The sequence below is a fragment of the Hibiscus syriacus genome, unplaced genomic scaffold (assembly GCF_006381635.1).
Source record: "Hibiscus syriacus cultivar Baekdansim isolate YM2019G1 unplaced genomic scaffold, ASM638163v2 tig00111344_pilon, whole genome shotgun sequence".
In the NCBI taxonomy this organism is placed as follows: domain Eukaryota; kingdom Viridiplantae; phylum Streptophyta; class Magnoliopsida; order Malvales; family Malvaceae; genus Hibiscus; species Hibiscus syriacus.
The window spans coordinates 139289-162582 of record NW_024063067.1 but is presented as its reverse complement, the minus strand read 5'-3'; the positions used below and the strand labels follow the sequence as shown (position 1 = coordinate 162582).

The 23294-nt window shown below is 33.3% G+C and overlaps 1 pseudogene; it reads right to left on the bottom strand.

Moving 5' to 3' along the window:
• Positions 1-13485: 13485 nt before the first annotated feature.
• Positions 13486-18138, bottom strand: LOC120159259 (annotated as a pseudogene).
• Between the last annotated feature and the right edge of the window lie 5156 nt (positions 18139-23294).

Below are 23294 nucleotides of genomic sequence, written 5' to 3'. Positions count from 1 at the left end.
CATCAATATGAACCAACTATAACTTTTCTGCCTTGGGTGTCTTGCCAATCTTTGGAAAATTGTCTTTCTTTTGTTTACCAAAGATACAATCTTCACATAGTTCGGCATTTATATTTTTTAGATCCGGCAGCTTTCCTTTTGACAAAAGTATATTAATCCCTTTCTTGCTCATATGGCCAAGCCTTTGGTGCCATAGGTTTGATTTTCCATCAGCATATGCTACTGCAATGATATTCTCTAAATTTAAGGATACATAGAGAGTACCAGTCTTCTTACCACGAGCAATGACGAGTGCTCCTTTGGTAATCTTCCATTCATAGCCTGAAAAGGTTGTACTATATCATTTTCCATAAAGCTGTCCTACAGAAATCAAATTTCTTTTGAGGCCAGGAATATGTCTCACTTCTGTCAGCTTCCATGTGGTCTGGTTTGGCAAATTTAATCTGATGTCTCATTTTTCGACGATCTTCAAGGTTTCATCATCAGCTAGATGAACTTTCCCAAAATCACCACTGACATAGTTCTCCATGATTTCTTGGCATGGGGTAGAGTGGAAAGATGCCCTTGAATCTAAGATCCATGATTCAATCGGACTGTTGATGCTTAGAATCATGGCATCACCTGTCTCCTCTGTCATGTTGGTAGATTCATGTGCGCTGGTATCTTTCTTCTGTGCTCGACAATATCTTTTAAAGTGACCATTCTTGCCACAATTATAATAGGTAAAATCTTTCTTTCCCGTTCTTGATTTTCCCCTTCTGGATTTTGATTTGCCACGATTTGAATTTCTTTCTGAAGTTCTCCCTGTAGACTCTGTGTGCAAGGCTGAGGAGCTTGATGCCTCACCCGATTCTCTCTGTCGAATTTCTTCGTTCAATACCAGATCCCGAACATCGTCGAATTTTAATTTACTATTTCCCGACGAGCTCCTAACTACTGTAACAGTGGCATTCGAACTATCTGGTAGAGAGGATAAGAGAATTAAAGCTCGAATTTCATCATCAAATTCAATTTCCACAGAACTCAACTGGGTTGTGATTGTGTTGAGTTTATTCAGGTGTTAAGACACTAATGCCCCTTCCGCCATCCACAAATTGAATAATTACCTCATCAAGTGAACTTTGTTTGAGGCAGATGACTTCTCATACATACTGGAGAGAGCCGCCACAAGACCCGCTGTGGTCTTTTCCTTAGCTATGTTGAAAGCAATATTGCGGGATAATGTCAGTCGAATAACTCCGAAGGCTTGTCTGTCAAGAAGAGCCTAGTCTTCATTCTTTATGCCCTCTAGTTGTTTTCCTGAGAGATGTTGATATAGATTTTTCTGGTACAGAAAATCTTCAATATGCATCTTCCAAAAGCCAAAGTCCGCACCATCGAACTTTTCAATTTTCACATTCCCTTCGTCTGCAGCCATCGCTCCCACTTGATTATGACTTCTTTGGATCGTTTCTGACAATTTCTACGAACCGCCGTGTATTAGAACACCTCTGTCGACAAATTCGTATCACCGACAAAATTTTTACTATTCATAAAATTCACTATTCATATGACTAGTCATGAATAATAATGAATAGTAACCTTATAAAAAATTGATAAAATTCACAACCAAAAGCTCTGATACCAGTTGTTGGGAAATAAACGAGTAATTTCTCTATAACCAGATTAGTGAGAATACAAAATAAAAGCCAAAAAATAATATCCGAAATTGATAACGGAGTTCAGCCAATTATGCCTACGTCTCCGGACTGCTGCAGATCTTTTATTAAAACAGAAAATTTATAGGTGTTTATAAAATACTCACTACTCATAAGAAAACTCTCTCGTATTGGGAAAAATAAAAGATTTGAGATGATCTTGAAGCTAAATGGGTTAGGGTATTTATAGTTGAAGCATAAGGACTAATCTTGTAAGTACCCTAAAGTATGTAGGGACAAAAATGTAATTAACCCTATTATATTTCAATAATAGCTGCGTATTTTTCAACAAAATTAGGCAGCCCACCATGGACCAAATTTAGTCGCTGGCTGCTTTTGAATTTGTGGCTGCTTACTTTGAATTTCAACAATAACCCTATCTCAAGTAATCCCTTCGCGTTCTCAACTTTTTCATACTGAACAGTACATCAATATTTTATTTGGGTGGATATTTGAGATAATATTAAGTCTAGGAAAATAGGATGAACCGGTGAAGATCTTCCCATGATATTTAAGTCAAAAGGACACTAAAAGTATATGATAGGTTATACCTGTCTAGAGGGAATTTTTCTAATTTTAGGGTTTGCTTTCTCTTTTGAAAAATAAGTTTACTAGATATCTCTTCTGCATGTTTGTACAGTTTGGACATCTTGAATTGATTGACTTCCCGAGATAAGGCAATGTGTGGAGTTATGAAAAGTGCAGAAGACAATGGAACCTGACGGATACTGATCACTTAAAATACAAGGTCCATGGTTATTTTCCTTGTTAACAATTTCTTAAAGTTTCTGTGCATTATTACAGTGGGCAACTGGAGCATTTGCTAAGATTTGAACTTTTTATTGTTAGGGAATAAGCTAGCGAGTAGTGACTATTGGCCAAGAGACCGTTTAAATCTCTCATTATCTTTTCATTGCCATAACATAATGCTAAGAGCCGGATCAAAATCCAAGTTGAGAGGTCAAACATTTAGTTGAGTATGGATCATTGTCAGTAACCTGGTGATCATTGTGGAAACACAGACACTTTTCACCTTCCTTTTTAAGCATGAAGGCATTTGTATAATCCATTTTATAAGCTGAAGTTTTTTCACTAATAATAATTTTGAGTCTACTTTTTTATCTTTCTCTATTCATGAGTGGTTTGCTCCTCTTATGCAATCTTTGCATAAACTTTTCCCTTTGCATTTGGCTTTGCAGTTCATGAATACATTTGATAGAGCTATGAATGCGCTTGATGATAAATTTCCATTCCTTTCATCAACAAAGCAGATAGTGAGTTGAACTGATGAAGAAAACAAGGTAAATCTACAATGGCAGTTAGTGGTTAGAGTAAGACCATTGTTGCAGCAGTCAATCTGATTCATGATGCAAAATACATGCATATTGGTGATAACCAAAGTAAACCTTGTTAGGATTGAACTTTTAAATTTTAGAAATAATAATTTCTTTATATATCACTCTTTGCATTGACCAGAAAACAAGCTTATTGATAGCCAAATTTTGCCGTCGACTGTTTTTGAATTGGTGGATGCTTGCTTTGAATTTCAACAATCTCCCACTTTAAGACTGATTTTAATTTATCTTTTCACCTCGATCAATGCAGTAGTATTTCTGGTCTTTTATTCTAGCATGCTAACTGAAGTTGAACACAACTTCAGTTTATCTGTAGTCACCGTCTTTGTCAACATGTTTGCTGGATTTTGAGCTCCACTAATCTTTTCAAGTTTCAAAATCACATATTCCTGAAGAGACCAGATACTTTATTACTTGTTCGATTGTGTATACTTACACATATTTTACGTCCATATTTAGTACTCACAACAACTGAAAAAATGGAAAATTTTACCTCTTTCAATCCGCGAGTAGCTGGTATGAACTATCGGGCATTAAACTGTCGAAGTACTATCAAAGGAGTATATCCAATTTCCCCCACAGTCCATATAACATAGCAAAATTGTTATTGTCGTATTTGTTAAATATATCTTTCTTGGGTAACCAATACGCAATCCAGACTATTTCGGTGTCATTCATATTTCGTTGGGCCTCAATCCAGTCTTTTCTTTTATGAGGTTTGCCTAACTCTTCCAAGAAACTTTAGAGCCAAACCATCTCCTTGCTGGCTTCTGTAACAATGACATATTCTGCTTCAATTGTGGAGAGATCAACTATCTTCTGTAATTGAGAAACCCAACTCACTACAGTATATCCTAGAGTATAGACATACTCTGTAGTGCTCCTTCTGATGTCAATATTTCTGGTTAAGTCAGCATTTACATAGTCTGTTAGTATCATATCTCCACCTTTGAAACAAAGTGCTTTGTTTGTAGTACCCCGCAGATATCTGAGGATCCATTTGACTTTTTCCTAGTGTACCTTGCCTGGATTATTCATGTACCTGCTAACAGCTCCAACTGTATGAGCAATATCTGGTATAGTACAAACCATGGCATACATCAGACTTCTAATTGTTGAGGCATACGACACCTTCACCATGTGTGCACGTTCTTCCTCCGTCTTTGGTGACTGTTCTTTGGAGAGTCTAAAATGAACACATAAATGTTTACTTACTGGACTAACATCTTGCATGTTGAACCTGGAGAGTACTTTATTGATGTACTCAGCTTGTGATAACATCAAAGTTCCCGACTTTGTGTCTCTCTTAATTCTCATCCCAAGAATCTGCTTTGCTGCACCCAGATCTTTCATTGCAAACTACTTCGATAATTTTTGCTTCAAGTTTATAATCTCTTGCATGTCTGGCCCTGCAACGAGCATGTCATCAACATACAACAATAAAATAATGAAGATGTTGTCGAACTTCTTGATGTAGCAACAATGATATGCTTGGCATCTGGTAAAACCATTGCTACCCATGAAGCTATCAAACTTTTTGTACCACTGTCTAGGAGCTTGTTTTAAACCATACAAGTTATTCTTCAACCTGCATACCAGGTTTTTCTTGTCTGCCTCTATGAAGCCTTCTGGCTGCCTCATATAGATTTCTTCCTCCAAATCACCATGAAGGAAAGTTGTCTTCACATCTAACTGCTCAAGATGTAGATTCTCTATAGCTATAATTTTCTGCTCAGATGAGTTTTACGACTGGATCCTGTAAATCCACTTGTTATGGAGTGCTTTCTTGCCTGGTGGTAATTCATCTAATTCCCACGTCTGATTTGACATAAGCGAGTCTATCTCATCTTTCATGGAAGACTCCTACTTGACTGACTCCTCCACCTGCATTGCTTCATCATAGCACTCTGGTTCACCATTGCCAGTCAGCAACAAGTAGTGAAAATAAGGCGAATAACGCTAGGTTAGTTTAGGAATTCAGCACTGATCTGAACATCATTTCTAGAAATATCCTCAAACTCAGCAAATTCTTTTGTTTCAGCTTCAATATTGGAGCTATTTGATTCTATGGTTGACCTGTCTTTGTACATCACATTTTCATTGAAAATGACATCTCTGCTTCTGATGATCTTCAGATTTTCGTAGTCCCAAAATAGATAACCAAACTCATCACCACCATAACCAACAAATACACATTTGTTGGACATGACATCAAGTTTACTTCTTTCAGCATAATCTATGTGTACATAAGAAATACAACCAAACACTCTTAAGTGTGAAAGTTTTATTTCTTTCTTACTCCAAACTTCCTATGGTATTCCACCATCCAAGGGAACTGAGGGCCCACGGTTGATCAGGTAAGCTGCAGTGTTAATAGTATCATCCCATATAAATTTGGGCAAGCCAGCATGTATCCTCATACTTCTGGCACGTTCATTCAGAGTTCTGTTCATGCGCTCTACTACGGCATTCTGCTGCGGTGTCATGGGAACTATTGTCACAGTTCCATGTTGATCCCATTGTTTGCGCAAAAATCTATGAATCTCATATTTTTGTACTCTCCTCTATTATCAGACCTCAACTGCTTCACTTTCAAACCAGTCTCATTTTCCACCATGGCCTTCCATTTTCTGAAGGTATCCAAGACTTATGATTTCTTCTTCAGAAAATAAACTCACACCTTCCTCGTAGAATCATCCATGAAGGTGACATAAATTTGAAGATACATAGAGAGTATCAGTCTTCTTACCACGAGCAATGACGAGTGCTCTTTTGGTAATCTTCCATTCACAACCTGAAAAGGTTGTACTATATCCTTCTCCATCAAGCTGTCCTACAGAAATCAAATTTCTTTTAAGGCCAGGAATATGTCTCACTCCCGTCAGCTTCTAGGTGATCTGGTTTGGAAACTTTAATCGGATGTCTCATTTTCCGACGATATTCAAGGTTTCATCATCAGCTAAATGAACCTTCCCAAAATCACCACTGACATAGTTCTCCATGATTTCTTGGCATGGGGTGAAGTGGAAAGATGCCCCTGAATCCAAGATCCATGATTCAATCGAACTGTTGACGCTTAGAATCATGACATCACCTGTCTCTCTGTCATGTTGGTAGATTCCTGTGCGCTGGTCTCTTTCAGTGCTCGTCAATCTCTTTTAAAGTGACCCTTCTTGCCACAATTATAACAGGTAAAATTTTTTTTCATGTTCTTGATTTTCCCCTTCTGGATTTTTATCTGCCACGATTTGAACTTTCTGAAGTTCTCCCTCTAGACTCCATGTGCAAGGTGAGGAGTTTGATGCTACACCCGATTCTCTCCGTCGAATTTCTTCGCTCAATACCAGATCCGAACATCGTCGAATTTCAATTTACTGTTTCCCGACGAGCTACTAACTACTGTAACAGTAGCATTCGAACTGTCTGGTAGAGATGATAAGAGAATTAAAGCTCGAACTTCATCATCAAATTCAATTTCCACGGAACTCAACTGGGTTGTGATTGTGTTGAGTTCATTCAGGTGTTGAGCCACTGATGCCCCTTCCGCTATCCGCAAATTGAATAATTGCCTCATCAAGTGAACTTTGTTTGAGGCCGATGGCTTCTCATACATACTGGAGAGAGCCGCCATAAGATCTTCCGTAGTCTTTTCCTTAGCTATGTTGAAAGCAACATTGCAGGATAACGTCAGTTGGATAACTTCGAGGGCATGTCTGTCGAGAAGAGCCTAGTCTTTATTCTTTATGCCCTCTAGTTGTTTTCCTGAGAGATGTTGATATAGATTTTATTGGTACAAAAAATCTTCAATCTGCATCTTCCAAAAGCCAAAGTCTGCACCATCAAACTTTTCAATTTTCACATTCCTTTCGTCTGCAGCCATCGCTCCCACTCGAATATGGCTTCTTTGGATCATTTCTGACAATTTCTGTGAACTGCCGTGTATCAAAACACCTCTGTCGACAAATTCGTATTGCCGACAAAATTTTTACTATTCCTAAAATTCACTATTCATGTAAATAGTAATGACTAGTAACCTCGTAAAAATTGATAAAATTCATAACCAAAAGCTCTGATACTAGTTGTTGGGAAATAAACGAGTAATTTCCCTATAACCAGATTAGTGAGAATGCAATAAAAGTAAAAATAATACCTGAAATTGATAATGGAGTTCAGCCAATTATGCCTACGTCTCCGGACTGTTGCAGATCTTTTACTAAGAGAGAAAATTTACAGGTGTTTACAAAACACTCACTACTCACAAAAAGCTCTCTCGTATTGGGAGAAATAAATGATTTGGGATGATCTTGAAGCTAAATGGGTTAGAGTATTTATAGTTGAAGCTTAAGACTAATCTTGTAAGTACCCTAAAGTGTGCAGGGACAAAAATGTAATTAACCCTATTACATTTCAACAATTACTGCCTATTTTTCAACAAAATTAGGCAGCCCACCATGGACCAAATTTAGCCGTCAGCTGCTTTTGAATTGGTGGCTGCTTGCTTTGAATTTCAACAGTAACCCCATCTCAGGTAACCCCTTCGCGTTCCAAATATTGTGCCAAATGTAAAAGGCGAAGAGCCTAAACATGAAGACATAAAATCACCTGAAGGAAAATACTTAGCTCTGAGCACCCTACCCACGAGCGAAGTCAGATTAGTGAACAAACGTTATTCTTGTTTTGTGAGAAGGATGTTACTAAATTTAGCTAGATACCAAAAACCAAGTCCTCCGTTCTCCTTGAGCTGACATAAAACTTTCCATTGACACCATTGTATACCACGTTTCTTTTTAGACTTTTCCACCAGAACCGTGTCATAATACTTTCTAACTTTGCACATAAACTCTTTGGAAGCAAAAACTAATTCATAGCATAAACAACGATCGCTTGTAGAACCGACTTTATGAAGACCTTTTCCCCTTGAGAAAATGCTCGAGTAAAATATTTTAGTATTTTCTAAACTTAAAAAAATATTTTATCTTTACTTAAATATCTAAATTTTATTCTTATAATATTTTAAAATTAAGATAAAAATTATTTTTTATATTTAAGATAAAAATTAAATATATTTATTAAATTAAAATAAGAATAAAATATAATTTTTAAATTAAATTAAAATATATAATTTTAAGTTAAGAATATAATATACGTAACAAGTTAAGATAAAAATAAAATATATTTTTAAGTTAAGGTAGAAATAAAATATATTTTATAAGTTAAGATAAGATTAAAATATATATTTTAGTTAAGATAACAATAAAATATATTTTTCAATGTTAAGATGTGATTTTAAGTTAATATATTAAGAATTTAATATTATACTAAGAAACAAATTATATACAACATGTAGTCTATTTTAAACCAAAAATAACTTGGCCTAATGGTTGAACTTCTCCTTTCTCACCCAAGGGTTGTTAGTTCAGGTCCCCTGTTTTCTCCTCTACCATTCTTAATTTTCTTTCCACCAGAGGGTGACACATGCCATGATATTTGATATTAGTGACACGTGACTCAATTTGATTCGAAGAATAAATTTATTTTAATTTATTAAAATTAGGACCAAAGTAATAGAATATATAAGTAACAATGATCAAATGTGTAATTATACAATTTTATTAACTGCCACATCAACACTTCCGTTAAATATTAATGACAAGTGGCATGATTGAATGCAATTAAATATTTGGGTGAGCTAATTAAAAAATGATGGTCAAAATGAAAAGGGGCTACATAGTTAGGTGATCACTGATACAATTTATCTAAAAAAGATTATAGAAAATAATGCAATTAATATCTTATTTTAAATATTTTACCTTTATTTTTTAATTAATTTATAACTATATGTTGAGAATTTTAGAATTTTAAATTTTTATAAATTAAATTAATGGTGCCCAGTAGTGCCCGTCAAACATTGTAGAATTTTCTATTTTTTAAATGTTAATTTTTTATTATACTAATATTATTATTTACATATTATTTGTCAATTTTTTAACGGAAAAATATCAAATTTTTATTTTTAAGCCTAATGACTATTTTATAACATCTTATAATTGAGGGACTGAAACAAAAAAGTGGCCTATAATAAAAGTATTATTTGCATTTTTTACACAAACAAAAATTAAGATCCAAACAAACTGGTTAATTTGAACCGGAGTTTAATTTGATTTGACTATAAAAGTTAATAATATAAACCCGTTCAGTACAAATTTTAAAATAATTCTAACTTAAAATAATATGAGTTAAAATAGTTTGAAATTGGAATAAATTGAACGAATAATTCAAATTACTTGAATTCTAGACTTAAAAACTTAAGTAACATATTCAAATTATACTAATTCAAAGAATATAATTATATATGAATCAAATTATCTTAATAATTAAAATATTGGTGTTATCTCTTGATGTTATGAGTTTGAGCATCTTATATGTCAAAAGTTAACGTCTAATATAAAATAATTGAGAGTTTTTTAAATAATATTACACTTTATATTCACTCCATATTTTCCAAAAGTTAACATATTCCTGACATACCATAGGGCCATATAGTAACTAAAATGATTGTACTGCTTGCACCATGCTTATTGAGTAATAACCAACCTAGCCAATGTAAAATGTCTCCCCCATCGACATTTGAGGCCAACTTACACCCAAATTACTCCATACACCTCTAGAAATGAGCAATCTCGAATAATATGTATATTGGTTTCAACACCATTCACACATCTTTGACAGTAAGGAACATGAATCAACCTGTTCACTATCAGATTATGTTTGGTTGGAATAAAATTAAAAGTAAACTTCCAAACTTGGATCTTGATTAAACGAGGAAGTGACGGGTCGGATTCGAACTAGGTAAGAAAAGCATGTACCCACTCCGAACACTATAGAGCCCCGATTTCTCCCCACACCAAACGCGACAATCCTCAAGATCAAAGCTTGCAATCGGGATAGCCAAAATCTTTTCAGTTTCCTCCTCGTTAAAAATAGAAGCAATAAGGTTCTCATTCCACTTCCATCGATAAGATCAGAGACACGATTTACCACATTCATTTGGGGAGAACAAATTCGATACAGAACACACTCCGAGAGCGAAAAATCATTCCATCTGGATATTGAGGTACCCGAGCCTACTTGCCACCGCACACCTTTCTCCAATTACAAAATAATTTAAAATCTTAGATCAATGATTTGACAACATCAACTATTATAAATAATTTTACATTTTAGGTGAAATATAAGATAATTTTATAAGAATAATATTTAAATTACTTTTTATCTAAATGATACATAAATAATATTAATTTAAAAATGGTATATTTTTTATAACCTAAGATGAAAATATGTTCAGTTAATCACGTCTTAAAAATATTTTTATTAATAATGTTTTTGTCCTACGTGACAAGACGTATCAAGATGTTGCTTCTTGATTGATTATGTAAAAAAACGTAAATTTATAAATTTATCTCTTATTTATTTTTTTAAATAAATTTCAAGAAAATAATCTCAAATCTAATAAAAATATATTTAATATTAGTTTAAATTATGCAATTTTGTTTTTTGTGATTGGACCTGTGAAAGTGTGGGATCGATTTTTTTTTATCTATGATGCACATTGTTAACATAGACTACCGCATTTTAAACCATTGGATCAAGCGAGTTTAAGATGTTCAAAGAGTTCCTGGAGCTCCACTTGCAACATGAAAAGGAAGCCAACATTCTTTACTGAAGCCAATCTCCATCCAAGAGTCTATCAACTCAACTTTGTTCTCAAGGTTGAAGGAGCAACTACATTATTGTTTAACCAATGCCAGATGATTTTTGTTAGTGTAGTTTTATCGAACAATGAGAATTCTAAAATACAACTTAATATAAGGTTAAAAACGACACAAATCGATTATAACCGAAAATCTTATTAAAAGTGTAACTTTTTAGGCCGGACAAAATAACATTATAAGTTAAAAATGAAAAATATTACATTATTCATAGCCATTTCAATTGCAACCGAAAATGTTAAAATTTTATATAATTTTTTTTGTTATAAGCCCTAACACCCTCCCGCAATGTAACTTTTTTTTATTGTAATTGAAATTGTTACAAATTTATATAATTTTTTAGGTTGAAAATGATAATATTTTAAACTAAATTTACATTAAATTAACATTAAATTATACTTCCATACAATAGAACACATTTTTATGTAATTTAAATCAAAATTCTACATGCCTTTGTTGATAGAGAAATTCATTAAATATTTTTTGTGCAAAAGATTTTAACTTGTGATATTAAAAATTTTTGATATTTTTTAAATTTAAATTGATATTAGATTAATAAATATGTTTATTTACATAATATTAATACTTCAAAATAACTATTACGATATACAAGGTTCAATTAACTCTTTTATTTTAATGAAATGTAAAAAGGAAAAACAAATAGAGGGAGAAAACCCCATTTTTATTCATAGGACCACTTAAATAATGAAGCTGTATAATAGCAACCCAATTATGTGTTTTACTTATTGCTGATATTTTCTCATTTACTAGTAATGAACATACATTCTTTTGCAATGACGTATCATTGTTTTTCATAATTGAATGCTTCAATTATATTTTGGTGTTCAACTTTCATTACTTCATACATATGTTCTATTTCATTATTTATCTTGTTTCATTAGAGATACAGTAAATTACATGCATAGTCGTCAAATTATAAAAATAGTTTTATTTTTATTATAATTTACAAAAATGATTTCAATCAAATCACTTGTAGTGATTGTTAATGAAAATATTGATACAGCAATTAACTAATATAAAAAAATAAAATGGTAATTTATAAAAACGAATGAGACACGAGACACATTATTTATTATAACCCACCAAAAAAATTCGCTCCTACCTACCCAACAGCAACTTTTAGAAAATATTGTTTCCGGATAAATGATTAGAATATTATTCTTTTATTATTTTTTTTTACTAAAATAATATCTAAAAATTATTTACCAAAATGACACCTATTTCGACCACATAAGATGAAGGTGTATATATGTGGTAACACCTTTTGAAAGACTCTTTCTCAATGAAACACTTTTGCTTATGTGGAAGATCACGTACAAAAAAAGTAAATTATGATCATACTCTATGAAGAGATTTTTAAAAGGTGTTTTCTTGAGAAAGTTTTTTCAGAGGTGCTATCACATAAACCCGCCTTTCATCTTGTGTGAGAGAAATGAGTGTCATTATGAGAAATAAATTTTTTGGGTGTTATTTTAGTAAAATAAAATATTATTATTTTAATAATTTAACCCATTGTTTCATTGGAAATGAATGATTCAAAATGCATGGGAGGGATTGAAGTTTTGCCACTCTTCTCTAATGCCTAGGGTTGTGAAAGTTAGCTGCAAACAGATTAGCTATGCTTTTTGGGTAGCCTTTGCGTAAAAGCAGCTGGGAAAAGAAAACAAAAAGAAAGAAAGGGAGTGAATGCAACTCCAACAAAATATACTTTAAGAAAAAGATCTGACACTGAAATGGCGAACAAACGAGCTTTCATTGCATGGCAGTACCCCTAGATTTTAGCCAAAAGAAAAAGGGAAGCAAACAGTAGCCTTGATGCTGAAATTACGTCTATGATATGGAGAAAATAACGTACCAAGATTCACTTTATGTTTTACTTACACTGTAGGGTATATTCAAAAATAATTTAATTTACATCATTATTGTTTTTCTTTAATTCAGTTTGACTTGGAACAATTGGTTTCATATGAAAAAATTGAAACCAAGCCAAATGGCAAAGTTTCTTTTTTTATTTTATTAATTTGAGGTCAGTTGAAGGCAAAATCCGTTCAAGATAAACTATCAACCCTTTGGCATTAAACGCTCACATCCCTACATTTTTTGTTATCAAATTCGAGACCTCAAAATAAAACATCTTAACCAAACTAAATTATGTTGTTCGATTCAGATTAATTTTTTGAAATCATTGCTCAGTTCAAATACACTGTTAAGCACCGAGGGTGATAATAAATATATGGGTACCGTATGATGATTTTATTCTTTCCAAGTTTCAAATTATTTGAAGAGGTATAGTTACTATGGGTCAATTTAAAAGGGAAAAAAAAGGTGATGGTGAAATGGGAAGGTCGGTGGCAATTGGCTAAGGCAATTATTCAATTGAATCATTGGTGCAATCCGCCATAACCCAAAAATAAAAGGCATCACATGTTATGTTCCCTAATTTTGTCAGTGTAGTAATCGAAAGCCCCTACATGTGGCCTTCAAAGTAAAATCTTCCAGCCTTTTTCTTGCTTTAATTCTCTGAATGCCAATTGAAGCTTTTCTTATCATCTTTGATTATTGACCATCTGGTCCTATATAAATGGCTTCTGCTGTGTAATCTGTCTCTGTAAATATCTATGTACTTATATGTTCAAATAACTAGGGAGCAAAGCAGATGGCAATTATCATAATTCCTTGATTATATGCACACTTACACTGACGGAAAATTTTGTTCATGCTACATCAGACATTTGCTTCTTTTGTCGAAAGCGAATCAAAATCCGACCCGAAGCTCTGAGGGGGAACCTGTCCCTGGCTTTCACAAACAAGCCTTGTTCACTACTTATTAGTCATCGGTGATAGATATCTCACCGACCATTGCCTAACCCGACTAACAGAAATATATATGGTATCTAATTATACCCTTTACACTTAATTACATCGTCGTTCATTGTGCGAGATTCTTCTAGACCCTTCTGACCGGAGAAACGGGACGATATGAAACATACCTAGCAGGGGGGGATCTGCTTCGATTGGATTAGGTTCACTTGTTCCGTCATTTAACATGGTTTCCCTCCAACGTTCTTTCTTCATATGAGGGAACTAATTCTGACAGCTCGCAGTGATTTCCACTATCCCAAACAGCAATACAAATCGAGAATGCTTGCATAAGAGAAAGCGATGAATTGAACTCGACTGAATAGATACCATCACTGAAAGGAGCCAAGCTGAAGAAAGGCTTCTTGTCTTGTGCTCCACCCTGTATGTTATAGTTAAAGCAAAGAATGAAATCACTTGGCATTTTCTATTATAATATGGTTGACATTCTAGATTGATTGGCAAAGATCCAGAATAATACCTTAAAGAAAAGTTCAAATTGATTAAAAGTTGAAGAACCTTTCAACGAACTAGGTCGTGGGTTGCTTGGCTCTTATTGGACAGAATCCTCAGTTTGCAGCCCAAATCCCAACCACCACAATCACATGCTCCACCTGATTTCCATCGTTGGATCAGTGAAGAAGGTTCACCTTTATTTGGCAAGCTATGCACACCACCTGGAAGTATGACTGTAGCACTAATGTCTTGAACACCCACAAAAGAACCCTTTTTCCTAGAATTCAATTCAAGCTTTACCTCCGGAACACACGCTTTCAACGCGGCATCAGACATGCTGTGACGCTTATCAATCAAATACCCATCTCTGATTGAATTTCTACCGTTCCTTTTTGGGATCTTCACAACAATAGCTGCCTGCTCATCATTTGGCTGGAAATCAGATGCTTGTGAAGTTTTCTGCTGTCCTACATCCAAGGTAAGAAGAACAAACTCTCTAGTGCTAAATTGATCCACATGGTTTGGTCTGGGCAAATGAGAAAAGTCAGAACCAGAAACTTTCATCTGGGCAACAACTTTAGGGGCATAATCCTGACCTTTGCCTTTTCCTCCTTTATTTATCCACATACCATTCTTTTTCCTGACTTCTTGAACGGAAAAGAATGTGTAAATGCATTCATAACCACCCTTACCCGACGAACTTAACAGCTTTACTGTGGCTGCAAGTATATTACTCTCATTATCGACAGCAAATGTTAACAGAGGCAACCCATTCTTAACTTGAACTCTGAGAAGAGCTTGAGCTACTGAAGAACCATTCTTTTTGTTCGGTGCTGAATCAGTTACATTGATTGTGCAATGACTGATTGTATTTGATTTTGCTTTCATTGAGTGCACAGTCACAGATGAATGCCTTGTCCATTCTGATGACTTACAGGCACCTTCTCTTATAATTGACTCCTGTAGTTGATTGGTAAAACTGCGGCAGTTAACTGCCTTTGGTTTCAGAAGTGGGTCTAATAATCTTCTCAAAGGGCTGGACCTGGATCTGCTTTTAGCATTGAGTGTTTCACCACAAGAAGTATCAACACCAGAAGCAACAAGATTATTTGGCTTGGTTTTGGCAGAACTACATGTCGAACTCATCTGAGGCATAGAAGAATCCTCTTTGAGGCCAGAACTTTTGCCTGTCTTACCGATGCTGAAGCTAAGAGGACCAAAAGGAGAAGTGCTTTGAATTTTTCAGACGCAACCTTGTGTACTTTTGGGTCCAGTCCTTTGCAGGCCTCCTTTGCAGCAGAAGCTGCCTTTGTTGCATTTAACTTTTTCTCCTCTCCGGTTCTCCTTCTGGAAGAAGTAATTTCAACCTTTGCTGCAAGAGGTACAGATTGAGATCTCTCTGATTTAAAGCCATTAAGTTCACTGGGAACGGGCCTGAATGATAGAAATCGGAACTATGCTTGGCAATGTAAGCCTCTTTCAATGTTTCTGTGAAGGTCCTGTGCTGCTTAGGTTCTGTTTTTTTTTACTCGACTTAGTTGTCAAATCAGAAAGGTTAGCTGCTCCTGAATGATTTGTTTCGGGCAAATCTCTTGGCAAAAGGATGACAACTGTGTTTTTTTTCCCATTGACGTCTTGGTTAGCCCCTTTTGGAACAACTTCTTGAAACATCTCAGCTTTTTTCATAATTTCACCACGTTGGTTCTTCACTTTCACCTTCCCACATGATGCTGCATTTTCTTTTACCCCACTTGGCTCAGTTCCACTTTCTGAATCAATCTTTGGGAGCATTTCTCTTCTCTTCAACTGTTCCAGCTTGATTTGTGGATTACTTTTGCAAAAGGATTTATCTTCTCTGATGAATTTTTCTAGAACAGTGAAAGTGCTTCTCCTGGGAGTCTTGAGATCTTGAAACTTTCCAATGTTTTCCCTGAAAGGTTTGACAGAAGGCAAATGGCCTTCTATGGGAATGGGCATCAGATGAGATTGCGGTGCAGGGTGCTGTAACCGTTGACGAGTGGGAGAGAAACTGTGACCTGTGCTTGAATGTGCTGATGACTCATCTGCTGATATTGATGAAGATGTGTTGCTGCTGGAAAGTGAAGAAATACTACTATGTGAAATCTGTTTATAGCTACCCTGCCATTTTTCAAGACGCCCCCAGTCAAGGACCCCAACATTTAAAACTTTTTCTCGGGGATATTTTGCTCCTCTCTCCAGATAACTTGGTAAATGTGACATGTACTTCACAAGCTCTTCTTCGTCCTTTGCCTTGAAATCAGCATGTTGTTTTTTATTCTTCCATGAAGATTTAGACAAAACCTCTTTTCCACCTTTTGCATTTTCTTGAAGAAGATCAGCATATGAAAAATTAGGCCTTTCAGGTTTAAACCTGCCTTGCATATTTTCCCTATGGCTCGGTTGGGGCAACATGGTCTTCACAGAAGTCCCAAAGGATTAGCCTCTTGAATTCCGTTTGAGTCTAAATGGCCTTCCATAGATTGTATTAGTTCTCCATATCCTTTTCAGTGGCACAGTTTTGACTTGATTCACATCATTCGTGCCACACTGGACATAAGAACAAACATTATACAACAAAACTGTAAAACCAGATCAAACCGAAAACAAAAACCAGTCTATCACATGCATAGTGGTATAAGGTCCTCGAAACAAATGAAAGAGGAAGGTTCAGAGAGCAACCAAGAGTGCATAAAACCCTAAAGCAACGAGCATCGATTCTCTTAACATTGATGAAGTTGCGGGCTATCATTGTCACCCACAAGCAGCAATCTTTATTAATTCGAGTATATTCAGCTAGTTTTACCATTTAAACCCTAAACAATGTAAAAAAAAAAAGGGATCAAAACTCAAAGCTTAATCTCTTTTACAGTATCCTAAAACATTGGAAGTACTAATACACTAATAGAAAGTAGAGCTGCAAATGCCTAAACCAAAAGATTGCAACAAACCAGTTCAGCCATAAAACTTATTTCACAAGCAAAATCTCCTCAGTAAGCACAAGGGTTCCATCAAATTTGTTTCCCAGTACCCCATAAAAAGCCACAAATTACCATGATTCCTAGATAAACAATTAAAATCAATGCACTTTTTTTCAATATTATCCAGACTAAATATAAAAAATCACAGTTAACAGAGCGCGAATAAATTAAAAAACTAACAAATTTACTGCAAAAAAGATATACAGTAATCATTTCTGCTAAAGGTTCCAAATGAGAGTGAACGAAATTCAAAAGTTTCACGAGTCACGGCTGACACATTGACAAAGGGGGTGAAGACAAATTTGAAATTGAAACCAGATGATCAAGATGTGTAGTTTGAAAAGAATCGGGAGTGAGTGGTCCATAAGGATGAAAAAAGGGATTGAGAGTAATTATTCAGATAGAGTACAGATGAAGAGTTATCGCCGATCAGCTTAAATTTACTGGAGACGACCAGATCGACCTCAGCTTATTCAAAACAACAGACGCAATATTTTTTCGAACTTCAATGTACTAAAAATGTCGTTTATTTCACCAAATTAATTAGACGCAAATTGTTTTTGTTTTTTCAAAGAAAAACAATATTTCACTCGAATAAAAGATTCACTCCACTTCACTTTATCTTTTCTCTTTTAGGAATCCGAGTTCCAGACAGTGTCTAATGCTTATAATAATTATTCTTTTAAACAAAAAAGAGCGGAAAAGGAAAGGAAAGAAATGTGCTTGTTAACTTCAACACTCAACAGCATTAAAAAAATTTCCCGGGAACCAAGCAAAACATACCGGTCTGAGTACTGGAAACGCAGAACGAAACCGCTATCAGTAACGGAAAACGCGAACGCCTACAGGAAGAAACGCCACGTTTCAGCCGGGCATTGGGCAGTGTAAAAAAGAGGTAAACCAAAGAAGATCAGAGAACAAAACAATGATGAATCTCCTCGTAAAAAACATCGCTTTTCTGGAACAAAAATTTTACTTAAAAAACCCAAAGCTCGAAGTGGCAGCCGAAGAGTGTTTTATTATTTACTTGGGCTTTTGATGGCTCAGAGCGAAGCCTAAAAAGACAGTCAAACTGAGGGGAGAAAGGGAGTTGAGATAGTTTGTTGCGATTGTTTAATGTGAAAAAAGAAGAGAATTTCCCATCGGACGGTTGAAAAGAGAAGAGATGAAATCGGATAGTTCTAGTCTTAATATACAATTAAGAAAATGAGTTATTAATAATATTATTATTTTTTTAATATTTTTAATAAAAAAATATTTAAAATATTATTATTTTTATTTAAAATTAAATTTTTTAATATTTTTAATAAAATATCTAATATTAATATTTTTAATAAAAAAATAATATTTTAAATAACATTTTACTGAATATATTAAATATTTCTAAAAAAATCAATAATAACATTTTTAATAAAAAATAATATCTTAGACAATATTTTATTAAAAATATTAAAAATAATAATATTTTTGATAAAAAAAAATTCTTGATTAAATCAAGTGGAAACATTGGATCTGAAAGACGTAAGGACGGAAAGTTTATGTTGGGATGGTCCCCACATTAAAAAGCTGATTAATGAAAGTGGTGGGTCCACTCTTTGATTAGATCTAACTTGTGTGGTTGGGTCCATTATTGATGGATGAACGGTCTGACGGATTGATCACCGGAGATTCTTCCGGCTTCACCATTGCAATCTCTTTTCATTTATACTACGTAAAATTCAATTTAGTTTAAAAATATATTTTTTGAATTATTTTAGTAAATTATTATTTAATATTTAAATTAAATTTCAATTTATAAATTTTAGATAATTAAAAAACTAAAAATTAAAATGGCGTTTCGATCTTCAACTAAATGATTTGAGCACGAATCAAACGATTTTAGTGATAAAAAAATTATTATTATTCATTGAGTTCAGGGGTTGAGTATCAAAAATACTAGAAGTGTGAGCGTTCAATGTCAAATGACTGAGATTTATCTTTGTAAAAATATTACCTTATACTTATATCATATTAATAAAAATGATTTGATATTGTTTTTTTTACTTCAATTCCTCATTGGTTTTAAATAAATTTGTATTAAATTTAAATCATATGTTTTTAACCACTTTAGAATATTTTATATAACTTTAAATTTTATTTTTATAATTTTATGTTTTATTTAATTTGATTATTCAATTATAACTCTACGATTTTTTATTTGTAAAATTTATTGATCCTTTAGTATTCATAACAATATTTTATCTTAAAATTTTATTTTTAAAAAAAATAATATCATAAATATATAATATAAATAACATTTTTTTAAAATATAATCTTACACTAATAATTCTATTTTCAAAATTAAAGTTACATTTTACTAACCAAACTACCTCATAACATAAAAACGATAAAAATAAAGCATTCCTAATTTTCTGTTATCCAATTTTTGTCCGAAAACCCCTTCATAATTTTTGCAAATTCATTTTTTTAAATGTGAGAATGATAAAAAAAGGGGGGGAAAGCTGAAGATGTAATGTTGACGGTAATTATTAGTTATATTTGGTAATGATTAGAAGTATTGATTTCAAAATCCTACACAGCAATATAAAAAAGGATCAATTGACATCTTACGTTCTGTTTGTCTTTTACTTCCTATTTCTATACCTATTTCATCTATTTGGATTATGCTATAATTTCCTCTAAAAAATTAAGGTTTGTTTGTTTGGCTGTAATTAATTTTCAGAAAAATTAATTTTAGAAAACTAATTATATTTCTAGAAAATCAATTACATTGTTTGGATGTTATATTGTAAAATGTTTTATAATGTTTGGTTAGTTTTCCTGAAAACAATTTACGAAATCTGTTTTTTTATAAAAATGTATATATTTTTTATATTTTTCTTGTTATTTACATTTTAATTTTTTAAGTTATTTTATAAAATTTGAAATGAAATATTTTATTTGTATAAGTACATGAAATTAAATTTGTAGAAAATATACCAATTATGTTGATTGTGTTATAAATACACAATTTTAGGTTTGAAGTATTCATTATACTTTATCTATTAGCATTTTTTAAATTAAATTTTAACTCAAAGTTAATATCATATGTAGGTTTAATTAATATAATGTTGATAATGTATTAAAAGATATTATCAAAGTATATAATTAAAATTACATCATTATCAAAACAACAATAGTACATCGCAATTCCTTGATTTTCAAATACTCATCATAGTGTGATTTTCTTTGCTCCTTGAAACTCCTACCATTTCGATATGTTTTAGAAAAGAAGAAAGTAGAACAGACAAACCATCAAACAGATATTTAACACAGGAAATAAATTGTAAACAATTGATGAACTAAAAGAGGTAAGATAGATTGGGATGAGGAAGGCCAATGAGCGGTGTTGAACCTTCATCACTTTTATTTGGCCATCTTCATCAATGTTCTGGAATGGGGTAAATTTATTAATTAAAATACGATTTTTCCTGTTTTATTTTCAATCAGAGAAAACCACCAAAAGGTTCATACAGATGACTGGAACCTAGAGAAAATGGCACAAGAAAATGATGGAACATTCCAAGCTAATTTAAACCAGAAGTTTAGAAAGCTATAAGCCTTTCAAGGATAATGTTCATCATCAATCTTTCAAACAGACAAATGCAGGTGATTCATGACCATTTCAACAACCAATCTCCCCCTCCCAAAAGAAAAGTGCTTGACGAAAAAAAATCACTTGGATAACAAGGAAGCTTTAACCATCAAAAGGTTGTCTACTAGAGCAAACTTTGTACCGTTCACACCAAAAGGATTTTTGCTAAATTGTAATCTCATGAAAGATAAACCACTAAACCAGTCATTAGAAATGCTAACCAACTTAAGAAAAATAAAAACACTTTTCCATATACTATGGGAAAAGACAATTTAATTAAAAGCAATGGTCAACAAACCTTCATCTTCATGATCTATAGGATTAGCCTCAACGTTAGAAGATGACCAGCCACTAGATTGCCCTGTTGTTTTTCTACTTGAGGAAGCCACATCTTTCAAAGCAGAGCGTAATTTCTCAACATCCATATCAGTGACACAATCATTGAAACTACGTCCTCTGGGAGACAAAGATCCTAACCAAGATCCAGATTAGTAAGGTGATAAAATGTAATCAAATTTAAAGAATAATGCTCTAACCAAAGTACAAATAAAGTGAAAACAAAACTACAACATCACCATTTTCTAAATTCACAGACATATCCACACATAAAAATATAGGTATATGCAAGAGGAAACGCATTATGAAAGTGAGATACCATCATCATCGTCAATCATGGGGTGGTACGGCATCTTGGGTTCTGTTATTTTCTGTCTTACTAGTTTATTGGCTTCAATTTCCCCCAGATTTTCCTTATTCCATCTTACACACCTACTGTTACCCCCAAGAAAGAACTATTAGATCTAAAACACAACTAAGAATATTGTAACTACAAAAAACTACAAGAGGAAAAAATGGAAGCGCGATTGGTACTTTTAAAGAGATTTACCCTTAGAAATCAAAGAGAAAAGCAAAAAGGGAGGAAGAGCATTAGGGATTCGAAATATTACCTTAGAATCCTAGAGCTCCTCCCTTGATTTTTGCTAGAAAAAAATATGATGATTTTGTTGTTGGTGAGGTGATAGTTGATTGGAGAATGAAGGAGATCAGAGGTAAAGAAAAATGGGAGACAGTTGGTTTGTAAAATGAATTCCCGATTTTTCCATGGTAAGTTGTTTTACGAGCCAAAAGAGCTTCTTTTACGTTGACCATAATTGGTTTTACATTGACCAAAGGCTTTTACTGAACCAAACACAAGAATTGGGGGAAAACCAATTCCGTAATTGATTTTCCTGAAAACAAACAGACCCTAATTGTTAAGGTTAGACAGTGTCACCCGAAACAAAATTGCATCTCACTTGAGATGTTTTCCTTGAAAATTTTCGTCTCACTCGAGATAGTTTTACTAAAAACAAAATTACATTTCACTTGAGATATTTTCCCTTGAAAATTTTAATCTCACTCGAAACAGTTTCACTCGAAATAAAATTGTTTCTTACTTGATATATTTTTCCTTGAAAAATTGTCTTAGTCTATACAGTTTTGGTCGAAACAAAATTTCATCTCGCTTGAGATATTTCTTGGAATTTTTCATCTCACTCGAGATAATTTGTCTCGAAACAACATCTCACTTGAGACAATTTGTCTCGAAAAAAAGTTCATCTCACTTGAGATCTTTTCTCTTGACAATTTTTATCTCGCTCGAGACATGTTTTTTTTCATAACTTAACCCACAAAAGGGAGTCATCCAAATTTCGACTTAACTCTCAACGGACGAATCATCCACAACTTAGCTCAACTTGCAACAGGGAGGTAATCTTCTACATTTTAGACATGTCTAAGAGCATTTCATTTATAACATTACACACATGTGTAAAATTTTACATAATTTTTAGTCAATTTCAACTTCACAATGGATGATCTTGGATTTTAAAGTCAATTCATAATTGACTGCAGTTTAGCTTAGCTCAGCGGCGAGTAACTAGTTTCCAATTGAAGTTTTCAAGTTGAGTTTCAACTTCACGGTGAAGGATCTTTGACCTAGAAACACATTTAAAACTGACTACAATTTGGCTTGACTCAGCGGCGAGGAGCCATCTTCCAGTCAAATCTTTCTGAACACAACTTCGAGCTAGATTTCAATTGTACGACAGAGGATATCGAAGAATGACCGACTCTACAGAAGTTTGATCTGTTGTCTCCACATTATAGGAGCCAACTTGCCTTCAGAATCCTTTTACTCTAAAGACAGAACGAAAATTTGTCTTTTTATCTTTGTCTTATTTTCATTGCACAATAATGGACAAAGAGAGAAACTGTAGACACTCATTTTCGTCCAGGATTCATTTCAAATTTTAAGCTTATTTTATTGTTTTATTGTTTTATAGTATATTTATTGTATTATATAGAATATATTATATTTGAAAATATATATGTAGGTTTTAAAATATATGTTATATTATATAAAATATATATTATATTTGAATATATATATATATATATATTATAGTATATATTATGTTTTAAAAATATATATAGCATATATTATAAAATATATTTTTTTCTGA